The sequence below is a fragment of the Felis catus genome, chromosome A1 (genome assembly GCF_018350175.1).
Source record: "Felis catus isolate Fca126 chromosome A1, F.catus_Fca126_mat1.0, whole genome shotgun sequence".
NCBI classification, from domain to species: Eukaryota; Metazoa; Chordata; class Mammalia; order Carnivora; family Felidae; genus Felis; species Felis catus.
In genome coordinates, this window is record NC_058368.1 from 9,664,632 (window position 1) to 9,688,434 (window position 23,803).

The 23,803-nt window shown below is 48.0% G+C and overlaps 2 long non-coding RNA genes across 3 annotated transcripts in view; one reads left to right on the plus strand and one right to left on the minus strand.

Moving 5' to 3' along the window:
- LOC109497259 overlaps window positions 1-14,811 on the minus strand; it is a 28,071-nt gene extending 13,260 nt beyond the window's left edge. For both annotated transcript variants that reach the window (XR_002740523.2, XR_002153341.3), the window contains exon 1: window positions 14,189-14,811. This is a non-coding gene — a long non-coding RNA (uncharacterized LOC109497259). The remainder of the gene's footprint in view (window positions 1-14,188) is intronic.
- Window positions 14,812-15,115: 304 nt separating this feature from the next.
- LOC123382856 lies at window positions 15,116-18,041 on the plus strand. The gene is made up of 2 exons (XR_006591943.1): window positions 15,116-15,909; window positions 17,711-18,041. It is a non-coding gene; the product is annotated as an uncharacterized LOC123382856 (long non-coding RNA).
- The last annotated feature ends 5,762 nt before the right edge of the window (window positions 18,042-23,803 follow it).

The window sequence follows — 23,803 nt, forward strand, 5'->3', positions numbered from 1 at the left end:
TCTGTGTCTCCCTCTCTCTCTGCCCCTCCCCCGTTCATGCTCTGTCTCTCTCTGTCCCCAAAATAAATAAACGTTGAAAAAAAAAAAAAATTAAAAAAAAAAAAAAAAGAAAAGCTATTACAATTATTTTCGTATCCTTAAAATAAAACAACCTGGGTAAGACAGTAAATAAAAACAATGTGGCACTTAATCACCTTATATTATTAATCAGTTAAAACTTATTTTTTGTTGGAAAGAAAATTAAAGCCGGGAAGAGTCCTTTCACACGTAAGTAGATGGACCTTGGCGAATGCGTACCGTGGAATACTACTATTGCTCTACACAACAACCTGGATGAATCTGCAAATAATTAAACAAAGTGAGAGCAATTAGACAAACAAGAATGCATACTGTGTGATCGACTCCATGTATGTAAAACTCTAGACGTGACAAATTCACCTCTAGTGACAGAACGCGGATTCAGTGGTGGCCTGGAAAATGGGGAAGCGGGGGGGGGGGCCAGAGAGAGTACGAAGGAGTTCAGGGAAACTTCTGAAGATGACAGGTATGTTCAGTATCTTGCTTGTGGTGATGGTGTTCTGAGTGTAGAGAGGGGTCAAAATTTATCAGGTTGTACACTTAAAGTCGTCCAGTTTATCGGACGTTAATTATCCCTCAATTAAGCTGCTAAAAAGAAAAGAAGACAGCAAGTACACCCCGTTTACACGGTGATCGCAAAAAAATAGGTGCCCGTTAACCTTTGTGAATTGATTGATTAGAACCACAGCGCAGTTATGATTAAACCATGTACTGGTCGGCCCCGGCTGCCGTAAGAAAGTACCACACACTGGATGGCTTACGCAACAGAGATGTACTGCCTTATGGCTCCGGAGTCTAGACGCCCAAGATCAAGTGTCAACGGCGTTGGTCTCTTCTGAGACCCCTCCCCTTGACTTGTCGGTGGCCATCTTCTCCCTGTGTCCTCGCATGGTCTTCCCTCTACGCCTGCGCCTGTCTGTGTCTTAATATCCTTGAGAGGACACCTGTTCCTATGGGATTAGGTCCCACCCTAAATGCTTCACTTTCACGTAATTACCTCTTTGAAGTCCCTGGCTCCAAATACGCTCACGTTCAGAGGTATTGGGGGTTGGGACTTCAACAGGGGGTGGGGGAAGTGACACCATTCAGCCTGTGACAAACATGGTTTTCCATTTATAGGACAGCACTTACCACACAGTTCATTTAGATGTAGCCTAATTTCCTTTAGGATATTCTGGTTGTGGGCGTAGCGAGATGATTAATAGAAGAGAGAATTTCGTGAATTAGCCCCTCGACTAAACTACCAAAAGCTGTACCTGGGTCCCTAAAAAAAAAAAAAAAAAAAAAAAAAAAAAAAAAAAAAACCCCGCAGACAGGCAAGAGAGAAACCGGCAGAAGGAAAAGTGAGCTTTGGTGAGATGGTAGGGGAGGCATGGGGGTTGGAGACACAAAGGAAGGCCTGGCAGGCAACGGAACAGGAAGAGAGACAGGACCGTGAAGTAGCTTTTTCTTTATCCTCAGATCCTGTCTTACCATCAGACGACCACCCCGCCCCCCCAAAGGAAAGTCATGACTTTACCATCTAAACAAACGGCCAGGTTTGCACGCAGAGCTCCTCCCTTGCTGTGGGCCCCGGCCTCTCTGAGCCCCCCTCTCTGTGGATGCCAAGGGCAGGAAATCCAAGCCGGAGGTGGGCAAGCGGGGAGATCAGGTGCGATACAAAGCAGGATGCTCCTGGGACAACCCCCTGCTGAGAGGGGCCCAAGTGTGGGCCTTTGAAAAGCCCCAGGTCGCTAGTTCGCACACGGACCTGTAAGTACTTTTGTTTAGATAATCAAACAAAGCTCGATTTCGAATTTGCATGGGTTTCTAGTTCCAAAGCGTCCTTGCTGTGCCTGTGACGGCAACTTCCTCTTTGGGCCTGAGACTCTTGGCCTTGCAAATGGAGTGGTAGGGGGTTGGGGGGTGGGGAGGAGCAAGTGTCTTAACCTGGGCTTAAGATGAACTGCTTGTCAACATAATGTAGGCAAGAGCTAAGCATCATCCTTCCAGCCGTCAGATACGCGCCCCTACTTTGGACTCCACCCAAAAGAATCACAGTCCTTTTCCAAAGTTTTCATAAATTACTTGCATTTCGTCAAATGTTTGACCATCTTCCCACACTTCACTGAAACACTGGTGTAAAAGCAGGAGGCCCAGAGGACGCACCTATGCCACCTCTCTGGGAAAGTCATGTGGCCCCGTGAGGCCTCTCTTCGGGAGGAATTGTTCTCTGATTTCTATCTAAACCCAACAGAGTGAATTAAGAGGTAGAATCCTACCTGGTGTTTGAGCTGGACTCAAGATCAAGTGGACAGCTAGAGGATTATGATCCTTGAGGATTATGACCTTATTAATAATCATGATGGTGACCGTTTATTGAGTATCTACTATGTACCAAGCACTGTTCCAGACTATAGTATATGTGATTTAATTTCCCACCATATTAAGAAGTAGATAATAATCTTCACCATTCTACACCCAGACAATGAGGCTCAGGGAAATTCCTCGACCAGGGACACGCAAATCTTAAGCAGCAAAGCTGAATTCGGACCTAGGTTTGTCTGATTTCAAAGCCTGCACTCTTTTAACCACCCCTTGCTTTTCTGGAGGATGGCCCCAAAATATATTTTGGACTGTACTTGAGTGTCGTTATTTGGTGAGTTATCTTTGTATGTCTATTTAGATCAGAGGCTCCTTCGTATGAAAAGATTGAGTCTTTTTCTGGCTTTTGCTGAGCAGAATACGCAAGTTTAAGACACTCAAAAAACGTTGCCTGAAGGTCTGTACCTGACCTTCGTCAGAGTATTATACCAACGTCAAGCTCCTGGTTTTCGACAGTGTGCTGTTGTCATCTAAGACTTGACTGTCGGGGGAAACTAAGTGAAGGACACACGGGAACCCTCTTTTCTATTTTTTGGAACTAGTTCAAAATAAAGGATTCGTTAAATGTCATCTGATAACGATAAGGGGCACTGCGCTGGTACAGTAGAAACAAAATTAGGGAAGTCAGGTCCCAGGCTCTAAAACTGTTCTTCCTAACTAGCTATGTGACTTTGTACGAGTCCTGTCCAACTAAGGCCCAACAAAAGTGGTATCCAACCACCATTTTGGCGTTGAGTCATGATTTCCGCTATTAAAAAAAAACAAAAACAAAAACCATTCTCAACTTCTTTTTTTAGGATGCAAGAGTGAATATATACATCTAACTTGCTTCCTCCCCAAATGCACTAACGCTACGGTAAAAAGAGACTCTTTACAGACACACCCCACAAAGACAGGCAGGACAAGAGAGGAGAAAACAACAACAAGATGATAGAAGCCAGGAAGCAGGTGAGTGAGTGATAAAAGGACTTACCAGGCCTTGAGCTGACAGTACATAAAGCTGAGGATGAACCTGTTTGGCACTATAGAATCTTCCAAAAAAGTCAGGAACCCACAGCTCCAGGCAGTGGTGGGTATATACGGGGTGGCTACGGGAAGGACTGGGTGAAAACCCCCAAAGACAGGTCTCTAGATTCCTGCCCGCCCCCCCCCCCGCCCCCCGTATCCCAGGAGACTGCTTTTACCCCATCTAACCAGAGTCTAGGGATTTCATCCTCCTAAGAGTGGAAAATAGAAGTCTGTGGACTGGGAACTTGGAAGCGCCTTGTCCAGGCAAAGAAGATTAAACGAGTGTATACACAATGAGTGCCAAGTGCCGAGAGAGACCTCCATCCCCCCGGCTCAGCTCCCAGGACTTGGGCAGCCAGATGTTAAGCTACCAGGCAGGAGACTACAATTCTCCTCTGGAGAATCTGACCAGCCCCAGAGAAACCTCCCAAAGATACTGAAGTTAGGGAGTGCTCAGCAAATAGCCCACACAGTGAGCTCACCCTGCAGGGAAGCGGACAGTCAGCAAACCCCCACCTTGAGCTCAGAGCTTCCAATTCTGGCTGGTTGGTTCCCAACGCTCCCGTGGAGATGGATACACCGCAAACCAAAGAAAAAAGGCCACCTGGAGTCTATGCAGGGAGACGAAAACTTTCCCCACAATAAATAATATCCTCAGAGCAACGACAGACGATCCAAGCAAAAGAAAATCCAAGCACAGAATGCTATAAAAGAAGAAGAGGAGGAGGAGGAAGGAGGAGAGGAAGAAGAAGAAGAAACAGAGAGAACAACAGCCAAAGAGCTCTCGGGAACTAAAAACAAGACTGCACAGATGACAAATTAAATATAGAGAGACTGGAAAATGAAGTTGATGGTAAGTATCCCAGAAACGACAGCAAAAAAAGACAAAGAGATGGAAAATGAAGGAGAAAAGAAAGTAGAGGATGGGTCCAAGAAGTCTGACATTCAAAGAATGGAAGAGATCTCAGCAAGAGAGGAAAGAGAAATAGAGGGTTAATCGTCGACAAAATCATTCGAGCAGTTCACCAAGGACAGGACACGCTATTCTAGAACGGAAGGGGCTAGCGCGGACCCGACACCACGGACGAAAATTGCCCAAGGAACATCACTGGGCAACTTCTAACCACTGGGGACCCACTGGGAACAAAACACGATCCTACGGGCTTCCATGAGGATAAAATAGGTCAATTACAAGGATCGGGAAACACATCGACTTCCAACTTTTCAAAGCCAAGAGACAAAGGACAGAGGGTCCAGTTCTGGGTACGACGGTGAATGTACCCTCCGCCTGGACTCTCCCATGGATCGCCATTCTAAAACCCGGACAGAACGATGCAGCATTTGTTTGGGGAATCAAAAAAGTCAACGGGAACAGGCAGACTGAGATAGGAGAGCAGAATCCCGAGTACGACCACACGAGCAGTAATTGTAACATTTTTTTCTCCTAGAATATCCCGCCGTGCCTCAAGGCAGTGTGACAGCAATGGCAACAGACGCCTGAGGTGCCTAAAAAGTGGAATATTATTCAGCACTAAAAGGAGCAAATTATCGATTCATGTAATGGAATGACTGACTCTCAGACACATTTTGCTAAGTGAAATAAGCCAGATCAAAAGGCTATTAGAGAATTTCGTTCGTTTAACTTCCCGGAAAAGGCCACACTACAGGAACAGAAAACAGATCGGTGATTGCGAGGGAATGAGGTGCAGGGAGGGGTTGACTGCAAAGGGGCAGCGTGAGGGAAATTTTGTGATCGAATTATTCTAGATCATGGCTGCGGTGGTGGACACACGACTCTATGCGTTTGTCAAAACCCACAGACCCATACACCAGCAAGTGTGAGGTTTGCTGTACGTAAATTTAAAAAAAACAAATGAATCAGGGTATGGGAGGGAACCCCAGAGGGATCTAAGCCATAACAAATTCACCTAAGTGTATTATAAACGAATAACATAACCACATGAAAGGGGTGAAAAGAATTTTGAAAACAGTGTTTTGTTTTGTTTTTTTTAAGTTTATCTATTTATTTTGAGAGAGAGAGAGAGAGAGAGAGCTCAAGCAGGGGAGGGGCAGAGAGAAAGGGAGAAAGAGAGAATCCCAAGCAGGCTCCGCACTGTCAGCACAGAGCCCAACTCAGGCTCAAATTCACAAACAGCAAGATCATGACCTGAGCCGAAACCAAGAGTCGGAGGCTTAATCGACTGAGCCGCTCAAGCAACCCCCCCCCTCCCCCGACAACGGTGTTTTGACAGGATACCGTAAGGCTTCGGACAGAAAGAACTCGATGCAGATATGCATTCTAGTCGGTACATTTCTCAGAGGGCTGTGGGTCAGCAATTCTCAAATTACTTATGTGGATGCTAGGGTCGAACGGAATAGTAAATACGGTATTGAGTACGAGAACCAGGCCTCTCACGGTCAGAGAAAGAAGTTACACATAGGGAACGGAGAAAGGCTAGAATAATCCCTGTGGTGTGTGACTGGAGTCAAGGGTATCGACATGAACTCTCATGTTTTTTTTAAATATGTACACAGTTCAATAGACAAAGAAATGAACGTAAATATGTGTACAGACTCGGCTTATTATACATACATATATTTCCTAGCTCTGCCTGCTGAGCAGGCCTCGAAGCAATGACACCCCAGTAACAGTGAGCCCACCTAGTGCCTCGATGTTGGTCTCTAAATGCTGTGAGCTATTAAAAGGGAACCAGGGCTCTTTCAGAAGTGGCTGATCGAGCTCAGAGAGTGGAAATAGGAGATGACCCGGGAGTATCTTGTGAAGCCAGAAGGTAAGAAGTTACCCCCAAGGATGAAGGCCCAGGATGCAAAGAACACAGGGACCAACCTGAAAGCACTTCCAATGGCCAGAGTTGGAACAATCTAAAGTACAATATAAATGATAATATAATTAGATTACAGCCCATAGAGTAAAACAAATACCCATGGGTCCACACTAACATAAATACATGAGTGAACAGATGAATGGATGGATGGATGGATGGATGGATGGATGGATGGATGGATGGACGAACGGATAGATGGATGGAGAAAGGGGTAGCTCTTCCTTATAGAAGAATTCCAATTAACAAATGTAGAAGATGGGGTGCCTGGGTGGCTCATTCGGTTAAGCCTCCGACTTCGGCTCAGGTCATGATCTCGCAGTTCACAAGTTTGAGCCTCGCGCCGGGCTCCGTGCTGACAGCGCAGAGCCTGCTTGGGATTCTCTCTCCCCCTCCCCTGCTCATGCTCTCTCTCTCTTTCTCTCTCAAGAAATAAATGAAGTTTAAAAAAAAAAAAAGGTAGGGGCGCCTGGGTGGCTCAGTCGGTTGAGCGTCCGACTTTGGCTCAGGTCACGATCTCACCGTCAGTGAGTTCGAGCCCGCGTCGGGCTCTGTGCCGACAGCTCGGAGCCCGGAGCCTTCTTCGGATTCTGTGTCTCCCCCTCTCTCTCTGCCCCTCCCCCATTCATGCTCTGTCTCTCTCTGTCTCAAAAATAAATAAAACATTAAAAAAAAAAAGGTTGGGGCGCCTGGGTGGCGCAGTCGGTTAAGCGACCGACTTCAGCCAGGTCACGATCTCGCAGTCCGTGGGTTCGAGCCCCGCGTCGGGCTCTGGGCTGATGGCTCAGAGCCTGGAGCCTGTTTCCGATTCTGTGTCTCCCTCTCTCTCTGCCCCTCCCCCGTTCATGCTCTGTCTCTCTCTGTCCCAAAAATAAATAAACGTTGAAAAAAAAATTAAAAAAAAAAAAAAAGGTAAACATCACTAGCTATAAGATTTATCGCAGGGGGGTGGAGGGCGGGGGGCGCCTGGGTGGCCCAGTCGGTTAACCATCCAACTTTTGACTTCAGCTGGGGTCACGATTTTTACAGTTCTTGAGATCAAGCCCCGAGCTGGGTTTCGCAATGAGCAGGGAGCCTGATTGGGATCCTCTCCCTCCCTCTCTCTCTGTCCCTCCCCTGCTCTCTGTCTCAAAATAAATCAGCATAAAAACATAAGAATTATTGACATCATGAACCCCTTGGTCTGACGCCCTGAGAAGTGCACATCACTTCTATGGTGTTCTTGCTAAAAATTCATGAAAAATCAACAGGCAAACCCAAATCCAGGGACACTCTACAAAATAACTGACTGGTAGTCAAAATAACTGACTGGTAGTTTTGTTGTTGTGGTTGTTTTCAATAGTGACAAAATCATGAACAACAAGGAAAGACTGAGGAACTGTGACAGACTGGAGGAGATTGAGGAGAAATGGCAATTAAATGCAGTGTGCGATCCTGGGGAGGGGCCATCAGTGAAAACAACTGGCAAACTCCCTCTAAACCTATAGTTTAGTTAATAGTATTTGTACCAAAATTAATTTCTTAGTTTTTGTCATTGTACCAAGATTCTAGAAGACGTAAACACTAGGGGAAGCTCGGTGAGGGATATACGAAAACCCTCTGTGCTATTTTCACTCTTCTGTAAGCCTGAAATTATTGCAAAATAAAGGTTGTGTGTGTGTTTTTTAAAGTACATACTATGGGGCGCCTGACTGGCTCACTCGAAAGAGCATGCGACTCTTGATCTCGGGATCGTGAGTTCGAGCCCCACATAGGGTGCAGAGATTACTCAAATAAATAACTTTTGAAAAAGTACCTACTGTGGTAAAATGTCATTTTACATCCTTAGCTGACCTGTCACAGCGAGGTACCTCCGATGTGTACTCACGGATGCACGTGGCACCAGTACTTAATCCTAATGGCGAATTCTGGTGCCTGGACCCGCTGGTTGGCTGATTCTCCCCGCTACATCGGCCAACAGGTTTGGCCAGAATTCCGAGGCCTTGGACTTTGCTGGCTGAGAAAAAGGGGAAAGGGAGCAAACGGCCAGGGGGTAGAGCGGCTTTCAGCTCCCACCCTGCAGAGCTCCGACCTCAACCTCTCCGGAAGCCACTCCTCTTGGGTCTGAAAGATCACAGAAGGCATAGTCTAGGTGGGAACTAGACCATCTGTTTATGCCCTCGGAATTGTAAAAGCGATCCCCGTGTTTACAAACCCGAGCTTACATGTCACGTTTGTTGGGCAATAACTAAGTAGCTGCCAGGCCGTGGCAGGGTTTCTCCCCTTCAGACGCTCCTCCCCGAGGAAGCAGGTCAGGTCCTGAAAGGTGGTTCTCAATCGCACTGTTTATCACCCCGGTTGCCGACAAGGAGTTTCCACTTGCAGCCCTCAGACTGGGGGCCGTCAGACAGGAGTGTTTCAAGATCAAGCACATGCACGGGAGGCCTGGGTGGCTCAGTTGGTTGAGCCCCTGACTCTCCATCTCCGCTCAGGTCACGATCCCAGGGTTGTGGGATGGAGCCCCGCATTGGGCTCGGCACTGAGTGCAGAGCCCGCTTGGGACTCTCTCTCTCCCTCTGCCCCTCTCCCCCGCTCACGTTCTGTCTCTCTAAAATAAAAATTTTAAAGTATATATTTAAAAAATTGTGTTAATAAATAAAATCAAGCACATGTTCCCCCCTCTTGGCCGATAGATGTTCCCCCTGGCATATTTTCCCCAACAAAGCTGTTCTTCACTGCATCGAAAACACATTAAGGGAGAGAAGATCTGCAAATATTGTGGGAATCTCCTTAACTTGTATCCACCGCCCCCCTAGACTCTGAAGTCAGGCACTTCAAAGGGGCCTTGTAAGGAGGAAATATCCATGGCCTGGGGCAAGCAAATCATCACTCCGGCCTCTGTTTCTGCAAAATCCTGGTCTGCTCCTGAAGGAGGCTGGTAGGCTCTTTGTGGACGGGAGCCTGCAAGCCATGGCACTTCGAACCCTTTCGTTTTTGTCTATTGCCTGTCCTATTTCTTGCTGATTACCGACTGCAGAAGCAAGGCAGCTTCTATATATTACACAGTTACCCTTTGTCCCTTAGAACCTCCTCTAATGTTGAAGGACTCAGTCCACACACAAGGGCAACATTCACTATTTTTTTCACTGATTTCCATTTTTTTTTAAATGATCTCTTGTTTGGGATTGAATGTATTAGTAAGCCCTTATGTGCCCCTACATGATGGGGTTAAAAATGTTTGCAAAACACCTCGGGCTGAGCCTGAGCAGAGCAAGCACACTGTAGACCGACGGGCTCGTGGCCAAGACCCCTGATGGGGCATTGGCAGCGAGCACAGCTTTTTCAGGACGGCCGAACTTCGTTGATAAAACCGTGCAAGACCTCAAGAAGGATGATCCTGGGGTTGTGAGTTTGAGCCCACACTGTGCGTGGAGCCTACCTAACATAAAAAATAAAATTAAAAAAAGAGCAAGAAGGAGGCTCTAAATTGCTGCCTGACACCCTGTTTCCGGAATCAGCCAAGCAGGAGGTTGACACAATTATCCGGACAATCTGAGCAGAGATCTACTTATCTACATTAAAAACCATCATCATCAGGGGCGCCTGGGTGGTTCAGTAGGTTGAGCGTCCGACTTCGGCTCAGGTCATGATCTCACGGTTCATGGGTTCGAGGCCCCATATGTGCTGACAGCTTAGAGCCTGAAGACTGCTTCAGGTTCTGTGTCTCCCTCTCTCTCTGCCTTTCCCCTGCTCTCTCTCTCTCTCTCTCTAACACTCATTCCCATATTGCAAATACAGAAACCAAAACACGGATAGGTAAAGTAACTTTTATTTTAACTTTTTTTTTTTTTTAACATTTATTCATCTTTGAGATGACAGAGACAGAGCATGAGTGGGGGAGGAGCAGAGAGAGAGAGAGAGACACGGAATCTGAAGCAGGCTCCAGGCTCTGAGCTGTGTCAGCACAGAGCCCAAAGCGGGACTCAAACTCACTGACCGCGAGATCATGACCTGAGCCAAAGTCGGACGCTTAATCGACTGAGCCACCCGGGCGCCCCAGTAAAGTAACTTATCCAGAGTCACACAGCTAATTAAGAGCAAAGCTGGGATTCAAACCGGGGTCTCTGACCACAGACATCTTAGCCACCAAGCTGAACCGTTCAGGTGACCACCTCCGTCTCAGGTTAACTGGCCGGAGCAATGAATATGCTTCCATACCCAAGCATGCCTTCTTCCTCACAATATTCTCATGGAGCAGGGCTGGCACCGTGAGCCCTGTGTCTACCTTAGAACATTCCCACTGTGAGTCACCTCCCTGTGACAGCCAAAAGCCACTCTGTCTCCCGACCCGACCCCTTAAGAACCAACGCAACAGGAAGCTACGGGTGGCCATCCGTAGACAGGGTTCAGGAAGTGGCTCTCAACCAGGGGCAACGTCGCTTCCCGGGGACATTTAGCAACGCGTGAAGGTATGTTCGATTACCACAACGGGGGGTGCGGAGGAGGAGGAGTATTAAACGGCAGCCGGGGATGCTACTAACCATGGCACGAGCCAGCCTCTCCACTCCCCCACCTCCAGTCCGGCCCCGGTGTCGGATGGTGTAGAAGTTGGGAGACCCTGAGCGAAAGGAGTCAGTCCTGCTCTTCAACCCTTGTCCCCGGCCTGGCCTGGGATCACTGCTACTGCAGGCAGGAAGCTGTATCAGACGGGTTATCTCACCTGCCGGGGAGATGCTACTGCCTGCATGTGGGGCTTTCTCCATCCGGCTAATTAGTGCATTTGCGGATTGTCTGAACGGACAGCCTCCTCTCCCCGGTAAACAGCACGTTGGCAAGCCAGTCCACACTCAGAACACTGCCCTGACAAGCTAAGCAAGCGATTCAACAAGGTGACTCTTGTTGCTGCGCGGAATAAAGGCGGGTGGCATATTCTAGGGGCAATCGTGGGGTGGCGGGGGGCGGGAGGGGGAGAGAAGTGTGACATTGACAAGGTTAAAGGGGCTTTGACAGGTAAAGCAAGGAAAGAGCATTACCAGCAGAGGGGAAGAGAGGAACTTTAAAGCTGGTCAGGGAATCCTGTTGGCCCCACTCCCTAATTATTTTAGCAGGCGATGAGATCATCCTCCACGAGAGCGGACGCAAAGAAAGGGGAGCTATAACCAGATACCAGATACCGCTGCAAATAAAGTTGGCTTCACTCCAGAGCCTAAAACAAGACGCGTGCGGCGTTCGCTTCGTGAAAAGTTTAAGGTCAGAGTTCTGTCACGAAAGCACCCGCCTGGGGAGTCAGACAGACCTGGTTCCGAGTCCCCGCTTTGAAATGCCCTCGCCACGCAACTCCCGGCAGAAAACAATCTCTCTGCACCTTGTGCCTCATCTGCAGAGCGGAACTACTCGCAAGAGCCACTCGGGGTCGTCCTGGGAAGTACAGGGTGTGATGTGTGTGTGACACGGGCACTTGGTGGTGCTGGGCACAGAAAACCCGCAGGGTAAAGTATACACGGAATAAATGCCCTGACCCAGCCTCTCCCCTCCTCCCTTCCCTTGCACGTGTAGAGAGGGAGGTTGGTTTTCCCCCCAAGAGCCTGGTTGGGTGAAGTCGATGTGCAAGGGGCGGAGTCAGAGCCCAACAGAGCTGTATTAATGGAATTTACTTTTACAAATCATTCCCGCGAGATGTCCAGATAAGCAAGCTTGCCTGAAACAAGGATCTTTGACTCTAGGACCCAGAAAAGGACTCCCTGCAATACACTTAATATGCACCCAGGGTCACTAGAAACAGGTTTACCGTGAAGCTGATGAAAAGGAAGCTCCAGGCCTCTCACCCGGGCAGGAGCCCCAGCAACGCATTCACGGCCATTGGCTTTTGTAAACTTGGCGGTGGGAAGATACTCTGACCTTGACTGCTTAAGATCGCTGCCTCTTTCTACTCTGACTTCCCTTGGGCCACACTTCCCCTCCTTTTGGGTGACTCTGAAAAAAAAATTTTTTTTAATGTTTATTTGTTTTTGATGTTTATTTATTTTAATGTTTATTTTGTTTGAAGCAAACAAATAATGTTTATTTTTGACAGAGCACTAGTGGGGGAGGGGCAGAGGGAGAGGGAGACACAGAATCCGAAGCAGGCTCCGGACTCTGAACTGTCAGCGCAGAGTCTGATGGATGTGGGGCTCGAACCCATGAACCAGGAGATCACGACCTGAGCTGAAGTCAGATGCTCAACCGACTGAGCCACCCAGGTGCCCCTGGGTGACTTTGGAGTGGCCATGGGTATTTTGGGGGATCTGGCTAAGAGGAATTAGGAGCTAGAGATACTGCTACTTTGGGTTCAGGTTATGTTTTAAATTTTATATATTTACAGTTCAGTTACTGCTAATTGTTCTGGAGCAGGGAAGGTTGCCAGCACCATTCCTACGGCCCACTGGGTTGACCCACCCGGCATGGAGATATGAAGGCTCAGATCCAGAGGTCACATCACAAGTTATGTGTCCCGTGGTTTCTGGCACCACGGGTAGCGTGGCCCGGGGGAGGAAAATCAAGATGTGGCATAGACACAACCAAAACAGACTAGTTAGAAGCTGGCCTGGGGAAAACTTTTCCAACCATCAAACTTCACAACTAACTGTAGGCACACTTAAAATTGATAATTGGTCAAGATGAATTTGAGACCACCTAAGAAACACGCCCCCCAAAATATAGGATACAAAGGATATCAGAGGTGAATATCTGATATATGATAAGCAAATATGCTTATATGCAAATATGCTTATATGATAAGCAACTAAGAAGTATGTTTCTGAATTTGAGGATACTTTAATACCTAATTTTGTATTTATAATTTTATATTCCCTTCAAAAGGGGCTCTCACATCCTATAAGCTTCGGGCTGTACAAAACCTGGGTCCATCCCTTAGAGTCACCTACTTTTATCTTTTTCAAGAGGGTAGAATGGGGGAGTGGGGGGGAGTGAGAATGGAGACAATAAAACTCCCTCACTAAATTTCCTGAAATAATTACAGCCTAGTCAGTGAATCTAGAAAACTGGAAATTCCTTATGTATCCGTTCTATCGGGAAGGATTTAAATAAAGTAAATATACAAGGCTCCAGACTATTCTGGTGGATTTTCTTGCAAGGCTGAGCACATACCGCACGGCGTTTGGGGGGAAAGTACTTTTTCATAACGTGAAATAAAACACACCTAGCCTTAAAAAAAAAAAAAAAAAAAAGTTAGTTTTGTTTCTGCTAAAATCTTTTATCTGTCCTTTATCTACCCCTTGCCTCCAGCAGAGATTCTAAACTCTATTCACGCTCGCTATGGTCGCTTGTACACCCAAATAAAACAAACTCAGCTGGATCATTCGTTTTTGAAAGCACAGAGCAACACCCCACAAGCTGGAGAAAGTGAAAGAACTTCTTTCTAAATTCAGCCGCCCGAACAAGGAAACATTCAGGTAGGCAGCGTCCTTCCAGTCTCTGTTCCCACCACGTGAAGACTTAAAGGAACCACGCTCTGGAGGCTGGTCTTCCTTTCCATGAAAACGCCAGCAGAAGTGCCCACGAGCTCGCCCTGCCTTTTCCCACCCCCTCACCCCTCCCCGCACGCCGTCGGCTCCTAGGAGCACGAGTTTCACAAGGAAGAGAAAATGTAGCGTTCTGCTAATTTCAGAACCGCGTCCTCCCCGTTCGCAAACGCCTGGGCCCCGCGCCCGAGCCGCCTGCCCCTCCCTCCGCGCAGCGCCCGGGACGCTGCAGCCCGCGCGGCTCCTCCAGGTTTGGGAAGCGGGTGACCCCGGGCAAGTTTGTCGAGTCGGAGCGGAACGACACCCGGGAGTACGTGTTGGCTCTTTTCCTCTCCTTGGAAAGCACTTAGCAAGCTTAAGGCACCCCCCACACACACACACACCCACCCTGTATACCTTCTCTTGCAGTGCTGCGTGGTTTACAAAAACAGAGCTCGTGTCTTTAAAACCTGCGTTTTCTCCCTGGGAGTAAGCATTAGTTAATGACTGCCAGCCGGTTTCTGTGTCTCGGCACCATGTGACCCGGCCACGTGACTTGGAGCCGGCTGTGGTTGTTCCTTGTATTTGAATAAAAAGATCAAGCTTATTATCGCACTGAAAGCCTGCGGATCTCGCCCGTGCAACGTGATTCCCAGGCGGGTTACACAACGCGCTGCCGCCCTGGGCTCCGGCTCCCGGCGCCCAGCCTGTCTCCGCCCGGCGCAGGGAGCTGTTTGCTAAGGGACATAAAACAAACACGGTTTTATGGTTTCCAAAGTGAGAGTCCATTTTCCTCTTGGAAGACGCATGATGATCCTGAAAAAAGAAGAGACCCAATTCCTCGGAACCTTCTTACTAGGATAAGGTTAGGATCCCTAGTGCACGCATATAAATAAAGGGAAAAGGAGGAGATCCAGTCTCCTTTTCAACCGAAGATTCAGGATTTGGTTTGACCTTTCACTATTTTCCTGTCTCCCTCCCTGGAAAGTCTTCAACACACATTCTTGCCTCCTTAGAAAAAAATACAAACTAAAAGTGACATTTTGAAATTTAAAATGTAAATGGCATGTTCGTTCGGTGGGTTCCCCCACCCCCACCCCCGCCTGGAGATTTCTAGAACATTGGCAGTTAAATTTTGATTCACTGTATCCTGCAAAGGAGAGAGCGAAGGGATTAGTCTGTTTATAGGTGGGAAGAGCTGGGTGTCCCTTTGTAGGTTAGGGTGGTGGTGAGCACAGGTATGCAAACGTATGCAGATTTGCCTCCAAAGGGACCCAGCCCCCTCAGAAGGTGACATCCTTACTCTGCTCATTTTAATACTCCCCTCCCTTCCCCTCCCCCCCCCCCCCCCCCCAGTGCAATGTTTTGCTTCCGCCTGTCTCTAAGGGTAGTCTTCAGTGATGACTCAATTACAGAAGGACCCGGGAGGAACAATAACATTGGTTATCTCTAGCCCAAGGCCTTCTCCCCAGCAGCCCCCTTTCCAGCCGCGTCTGCCTTCTAGAACACGAGGCCAGCCCACTCTCCAGCACAGGCCAGATTTCAGCTGTGGATACTGACTGAGTGTGTCCTCCGGCTGGCACTATTCCAGGTGCTGAGGAAGCAGGCGTGAACAGGGAGCCTGCTCCCTGCAGCCGGGGGCCCTCACTCCGGGAGCGAGAATTATCTCCAAGAGGCCGAGCCCACGGGGCCTGTCCAGGCTGGGGGGAGCAGCCTGTCAGACTCCCTTCTGTGGTCCAGCCATTGCTCAGATGACAGGGCCACTGAAGACTAAATAATTGGCCAGCTGGTGCTTTGGAAACAGTTAAATCTTTGCTGGCGGATACAGGTGTGATCTTGTTTCTTGGACACCTCCTATTCAGCCCCGAAGAGTCCTTGCTCCCCGTTCCTGATCCCGCGCGGACCAGAGTCGTCGCGTAGACGTCTCACTGCAGCCGGCGGCCTGGCCAAAGATACGGCAGAAATGCCTAGTAGTGATGCCTCCTTGAGCTGTGATCGAGGCATCGCCCAGAATTCCAGCCGGAACATCTGCTCCCCTGCTCCCCTGCTTCTCCGCAGCCCCCCTTCAGAGGACACCCCAGCGACTCTGGCAGGAGCTACCCGAAAGGCCAGACCGTCCACAGTGCTGGAGGAGTGAGGTATGGCCTTGGGCAGCCTTCCCAAGGACAAGATGCCCAAGGGCTAGGTATGGGGCAGCCCTGAGGTGGATCAGAGAGTGAAAGTGTTCTGAAATTGGCAGGGCTTCTGACATCCCGAATAAGGACTGGCCAGGGGGCAGGAAGGGGGAGACAAAGAGAAAGAATGTAGCTATCAAGGTTTCAATGAAATCTTGATCGGATTTCCAGGGTCATTGAGTGGGCACTCTTCTCCGTGGAATTAAACAGCACACCAAAGGAGAGGGAACGAGGCAAGTTCAAACAAAAGTCAGAGACGCAGCACGATGGTCAGCCGGCTGGGCGTGGTCCTTTATACCAGGACCTCAGAGAAGGTCCTCGGTATCTGTGTGTGATAAGCAGGACCGATAACCAGACCCTCGTCACCCAGACGTGGCCTCCAGCCACCCCCAACCCTGACCTGTGCCATGGAAGGAGGGGCGGCTCACGCCGGAGGAAAGAAAGGCACAGGCACAGGCTCTGGTCCTGGGAACTCTGGGTATTTTGAACCTAATTCGTTCTCCCAGCCGATCTCAATAATAGTTCCCATAGTCCCTCGTTTTCCTGATCGGTCCATTGAGTGTCCGACTCTTGATTTCAGCCCAGGTCATGATCTCAGGGCTGTGGGAGAGCCCCACGTTGGACTCCATGCTGAGAGTGAGCTTTCTTGATATTTCTCTCCCTCTGCCGCTCCCCCCACCACCCCGCTCATGTGCTCTCTCTGTCTCTCTCTCTGTAACATAAAAAATTTTTAAAAGAAAAGAAAAGAAGACAATATAGCAGGTCCTCAAAAAAATTAAACGTCGAATTGCCATATGATCCAGCAATCCCACTTCTGGGTATATATCCACAAGAATTGAAAGCAGGGACTCACATATATATTTGTACACTCATGTTCATAGTGGCATTATTCACAACAGCCAAAAGGTGGAAACAGCCCAAGTGTTCATGGACGGATGGATACACGTACAATAGAATATTTTCAGCTTTAAGAACAAACTGAGGGTTGGTGGGGGGTGGGAGGGAGGGGAGGGTGGGTGATGGGTATCGAAGAGGGCGTCTTTTGGGATGAGCACTGGGTGTTGTATGGGAACCAATTTGACAATAAATTTCATATGTTAAAAAAAATAAATAGAATATTTTCAGCTTTAAAAAGGAAGGAAGAGCGTCAGTCAGTTAAGCATCTGAATCTTGGGGCGCCTGGGTGGCGCAGTCGGTTAAGCGTCCGACTTCAGCCAGGTCATGATCTCGCGGTCCGTGAGTTCGAGCCCCGCGTCGGGCTCTGGGCTGATGGCTCGGAGCCTGGAGCCTGTTTCCGATTCTGTGTCTCCCTCTCTCTCTGCCCCTCCCCCGTTCATGCTCTGTCTCTCTCTGTCCCAAAAATAAATAAACGTTAAAAAAAAAAAAAGACAAATACTGTATAATTCCAATTATGTGAGAGACCTAGAGTCAAATTCATAGAAACAGAAAACAGAATGGTGGTTGTCAGGGGCTGGGTAGACAGGAGAATGGTGAGTCAGTAGTTACGGGGGACAGTTTTCAGTTTGGGAAGATGACTAAGTTCTGGAGATGAATGTTGGCGATTTACAACAGGTAAATGTACTTCATGCCACTGAAGAGGATGCTTTTTAAGATGTTATGAGGTTCAATTTGATATGGCGTGCCATTTGCCAAAATAAAAAAAAAAAAAAGGTGAAGGGTGTCAGAGTATCACCTACACATTTTTGGAGTTTCAGTTAGTCTCAAACCACCTTTGCCTTGTGTATTGTGCCCTGTGTATCTGCAGGATCCATGGGATGTCCTCACTGGTCCTAACCCTCCTGACGTCCAAGAAGATGAAATTAAAATGCGGCCACGTGGGCCGTGGTGCCATCTTGCTTGTCATTTAGCCTCGGTTCTGTGAAGCCCACAGCCCAGAGAGGTGAGGGCTCCTCCTTCATCGGGCCACCCTTTTCCTCACCCAGTCCCTTCAGCCCACTGGTCTGATTTACTAGAAAGAGAATCCGTGGCGTGGAAGAAGAAAGGTAATGGATCAAACTACTGCCTGACTAGATTTCACTGCCTCCAGTGGAAAATGTTTGAGATTTAGGATAAACGTTTTTGCTTGCACTAGTAAATTTTCTCTCACCTATTTTTTAAAAAAATTTTTTTTTCAACGTTTATTTTTTTGGGACAGAGAGAGACAGAGCATGAACGGGGGAGGGGCAGAGAGAGAGGGAGACACAGAATCGGAAACAGGCTCCAGGCTCTGAGCCATCAGCCCAGAGCCCGACGCGGGGCTCGAACTCACGGACCGCGAGATCATGACCTGGCTGAAGTCGGATGCTTAACCGACTGCGCCACCCAGGCGCCCCATTTCTCTCACCTATTAACAGATTTCTCAGGTCATAGGAAATACTTGATGGAGTGTTAGCAAAACAGCTGGGCTTCAGGGGAAGCCCTTGAAGCCTTCCTTCTTCGAGAGAAGACGATCCCAGGAAGCATCAGAAGAGAGAGTAGAGACACCAAGTTTTAAATGTTCCCTGCCCTCGTTTTATGACTTAGCATACAATAGGATAGTGCGTGGGACCGGAAACCATAAAGAATATTCTATTCTTATACGAAGCTTGTACTTCCTAACTCTAAGTAAACAAGGTCCGTTGAATTTCTAGAAAAGAAGGATAATCCTCATTTGGAAAAACTCCAGGCCTCCTTGGAAGAAATAAGGCTGGTGGTTAGAATGGCCTTAGATTGGTGTCTATATTAACTGCTAACAGTTGCCACAAGTAATCCATAAACATGAAAACAGGCCTCTATGGGGGACTTCTGTTGCAGCTTTACAGCAACTTGGTCCCTGCGTCCTCCTTCATCAGTCAGACCCCTACTGAGCTCGTGTTGAAGAACCTTAAGACGGAGGAAGAGTCTGTAGGGAAAGTGGAAGAAAGACTAAGCTGTAAATAAAGATCCTCGCTGCCTACCCTCTCATCGACCTGGTTCCTTGGCGATCATGACACTTGGAAGAGCGCTTACGTAGCTCCGTGCTGGGCACTTCACAAACGTTCACTTTACTGGGTGGCATCATTATGTTATTGTTGTTATGCTGGATGTCCCACAGGTCCAGCAGTCACATTTTTCAAGTCCCAAATTAAGAACTCGGGTGTAATAAGATCTGTACAGTATACTCAGGCAGAGGGCAAGATAGATTATTTCAATCCAATGCCGTCTGGAAAATTCCAGGCTGCGCGTAGCGGGGTCTCATGGGCTCACCATTGACAGACTGCTCCAGCTAAGCTACGAAAGTCACCCAAGTTCCTAGAGCTTTGGGCTCTCCAAAGGTAGTATTTCATCCAAATACAAATCCTTGGCGGTTGCATTCAATTCAATTCGCAAATATTCGTTGAGCACCTAAGTGTAAAATATTGGGGTGAGTGTCACAAAGAATGGACAAATAAAAAGGGAATGGCCCAGTCTTCTCAGAAGCTCAGGGAGATGAAGGGATGGGCGGGCCCACCCTTGTGCTGAATGCTGGAGACTCAGGGGAGATCAGATTCATTTTTTTTTTTTTTCATTTTGAATTGAAGTGTAGTTGACGTGTGATAACTCATTTCAGATGTACCCACACGATTCTACAATTACATCATTGTGAAATGTTCGCCGTCATAAATATAGTTACCATCGATCTCCGTACAAAGTTATTACAATATTGACTCCATTCCATCACTTATTTATTTTGTAATTGGAAATTTGTACCTCTCAAGCCCCTTCCTCTGTTTGATCTACTCTCCCACACGCCTCCCTTCTGGCAACCGCCAGTTTGCCCTCTACAGTTACGAATCTGTTTCCGTTTTTTGTTTTGTGGTTTGTGCGTTTGTTCATGAGGGTTGTTTCTGGGATTCCGAATAGAAGTGAAGTCACAAGATATTTGTCTATCTCTGACTTCTTCCACTTAGCATAATCGTCCGATTCTATCTGTGTTGTCATGAATAGCAAGACTTTGATAGATGAGTGGACAAAGAAGATGAGGTATACATACACAATGGAATATTACTTGGCCGTAAAAAAGGATGAGATCGTGCAATTCAGATGCACTATTAGTCACTGATAGCATCTGACCAGTGCCGCTCAGGCTTTTGATGGCATTTTAAGGTATTTACACTTGATTAGGTCCTAGTGGCTACAGAGTAACTTCCATGCAGAACTGTAGGATACAATGACACACGGAGAGCTTGGCTGAGGCCTCCCACATGACCAAGAGAATGCTCCAGACTAGCATTCTCATACTGCCCAGAAGTTTCTATATTCCCTGCACTTATAGATCTTACAGAAGCCTTCCTACAAGGTCAAAATGGTCAAAAGGCTCCTACAGGACCCTCCCTGTCCTCGCATAATAAATTTGTGCCAATGTGTTAGCAGAGGTTAATAGACTCCTAAGTCCGTAAGCCTCTCCGGGAGGTCTTTGGACTTGATGGTGGGATGTCAGTGCAGCGAACAGTGCGGGAACCGTTTGGAGCAAACATTTCCGCTTCCCTCCTCCCAGCTGTTGAAGGCCCCCTCCTTTGCCTTCACGCAGAGCTGTCTCTGAGGGGAAACTTCTCCTCCTCATTTCTGTGTCCTGTATCGCCACCGGCACAGAAGCACTTACACCCTTTCAAAAAGCAGGTGGATGGCATTGCTGGGGCCCAGAGGCAGACAGACATGGGACACTTCTGCGGATGGAACACCCCAGAAAGCTGGGCCAGCTCCACTCATGATCCCCAGGTGAGAAGGAACATCACTTCTTCAACATAGGAGAGAGTCTTCTCGGGTTTTCTTCTTTCCCTTTTTTAAAAACAAAATTTATTTATTTATTTTGAAAGAGAGCATGCGTGCATGAGTGGGGGGGGGGGAGGGAGAGAGAGAGAGAGAGAGAGAGAGAGAGAGAGAGAGAGTTCCACGGAGGCTCCATATTCAGTGCAGAGCCCGATGTGGGGCAGGAACTCATGAGCCATGAAATCATGATCTGAGCCAAAGTCGAACACTCAACCGACTGAGCCACCCACACGCCCCTTGGGTTTTTTTCTTTACTGCAGTCATGGCCAAGCTTAAAACCAAGGATATTATTACCCACTTGGGGGTCCTTTTGATAGCACCGGAGCTGACAGAGATGCTCATAGCATTGAAAAATGGAGCTTAATGTTTTTTTAATGTTTTTTTTATTTTTGAGAGAGAGAGAGACAGAGCATGAGCAGGGGAGGGGCAGAGAGAGAGGGAGACACAGAATCCAAAGCAGGCTCCAGGCTCTGAGCTGTCAGCACAGAGCCCGACACGGGGCTCGAACTCACGGAGTGTGAGATCATGACCTGAGCCGAAGTCGGACGCTCAACCGACTGAGCCACACCCTTCAGGTGTCCTGAAAAAGGGAGAGTTTAAAGAACCTAGAACAACCTGGCGGAGTGGCAAGGCTATGTGACAGGATAGCTGGCTTCAGACGTGGATTCGGGACATTTCTGGCTCAGCCCATCCGCGGGCCTTCTGTATTCACTAAGTAATCTTCGGACTTGAATTGTTTCCCAAATAGGCTCTGTCAGAAAGAAAGATACATCGTTTCTTCAACAATCATACTGATGCCCTACGAGCAGCCAGAATGAATTTGTATAGTTTAGTAGGAACGTAGGTGAAGTGATACCACCAAGAGGTCTCCCCAGGGCATGTGCTACAACGCGGGAGCCCAGGGTGTTGTGTTATAGCAGCATGGAGGGGGCATCTCAGTCAGAGGGTTGGGTCGTTGGAAAATGATTGGCTATGGAAGGAAAAGTATAATTCTAGACACAAAATAAAGGAAAGCATCCCAGGATGAGGGATCCACATGAATGAAATGTGTGGAGGCATGAGGTGTCTCTTACTTTAAAGTAAGACATTGAGGGGCACCTGGGTGGCTCAGTCGGTTAAGCGTCCGACTTCGGCTCAGGTCATGATCTGGCGGTCCGTGAGTTCGAGCCCCGCGTCGGGCTCTGCGCTGACAGCTCAGAGCCTGGAGCCTGTTTCAGATTCTGTGTCTCCCTCTCTCTCTGACCCTCCCCCGTTCACACTCTGTCTCTGTCTCAAAAATAAATAAACATTTAAAAAAAAATTTTTTTTTAAGATATTGAATACTCTCTGTCTCGGTGGGTTTGGGCCACCCGAGTTGGTCATCTCGGGACCACATCACCCAGTCTCAAAGGTGCAGCCTAGAGGAGGCAGAAAACCAATCCTGGGAATTCTGAAATGTGGCCCCCACTGGCCTTTTACCCCACCTGGACTAAAAAGGTGCAGGCCATCTGATATAGCTGCAGGATAGGGAGTGCCAGGTGCTAGATCTAGAAAGATCTTTTCTTTCTTTCTTTCTTTCTTTCTTTCTTTCTTTCTTTCTTTCTTTCTTTTTTAAAGAAAGTTCTCTGCCCAATGTGAGGCTTGAACTCACCACCCTGAAGATCAAGAGGCCACGTTCCACCGACTGAGCCAGCCGGGCAGGTTGGGAACTAATTTCAAAGGGCCTCCCAGATGATGCCAACAGGTTGCCACATGTCTCGGAAGCATAGAATCGTCTGTATGTTATCAACCTGTTCCGTATTCAACTTGATGCACCAGGGCCATATTTAAGCCAGGGCAGACTTTGTTGAAAGTGGTGATTTGCCAGCCATTCTTGTCTTTCCCACTGCAGGATGGTGAGTGGGAAGGTGGGGAGGTGCACCGAACATGCCAGTTCGAAAAGCCCACAGAAATGTTAGATGGCTGTACTTTTCCGGCATCTGCTTTCAGCTAAATTCATGGCAAATGTCTTCCTACTCTCTTTACTGTTCAAATTTACTGCTGGCTCCCTTCTGTACCTGAGGTTGGAATCCCAGGTGGGGAGGTGATATATCTTTGGCCACGGTCAAGGGAGGAACTCGCTCCTCAAGTCTCAATTCCAAGATAAATACGTCATTCCTGCCATACACTTCGCTTCCAAAAACACAGCCGTGGGTGAATGCTCCGTGCAACGCGAGGCCAGAGGTGTAATTAAACTTCAAAAGGGTATCAATTGCATCCCATTCAGGAAAAGCGTGGAAAAAGAAAGGTACTGCTGAAAGGCAACCTAAAACACCCAACCAGCTAAATTCATCTTCGGGAGAAGGAAAGTAAAACGGACGTGCTCTCTCGGGACACCCAGTGTGTGCGAGCAGGCCTCCCGTTCGAGTTGTTTCGGAGAAGGGAGCGTGTGTGCCCGCGTCTAGCCATCTTCAACTCTAATCTTTGTGAAAAGACTCCTTCCAGGATTCTAGTTACCATCATGCCTCCTGGGTAAAAAAGGGGCACTGAGTGTGAAAACAGCTTGGAGCATTTAAAAAGCAAACTGTATAATTATCACATGCCAATCTTTTTTTTTTTTTTTTTACGTTTATTTATTTACTTTGAGAGAGAGAAACAGAGAGCGTGGGGGAGGGGCAGAGAGAATCCCAAACAGGCTCCGTGCTAATAGCCCGGGGCTCGTTGCGGGGCTCAAACTCACCAACCCTGAGATCATGACCTCAGTGGAAATCCAGAGTCTGAGGCTTAACCTACTGAGCTGCCCAGGCGCCCTTCACATGCTAATCTTACTCAGGTTTTAAATATGTTTGCTGGGAAGAGTCAAGAGCAAGGGCTCCAGAGACAGATGGCTTGTTACAAATCCTAGAGTCTTTCTGCTCCGTGACCTCGGGTTAAAGTACCTGACCTCTGCGAGCCTCAGTTTCCTGAGCTGTGAAATAGTGGCAACAGGTAACAGCTTCGTCAAGGGGCCAGTGACAAGGCTTAAGTGAGTCACTCCACAGAAAATCTTGGGACTCAGGCTGGCACATACTAAATAGCCAGTAAATATGAACTCCTGGGGCGCCTGGGTGGCTCAGTCGGTTAAGCGTCCGAC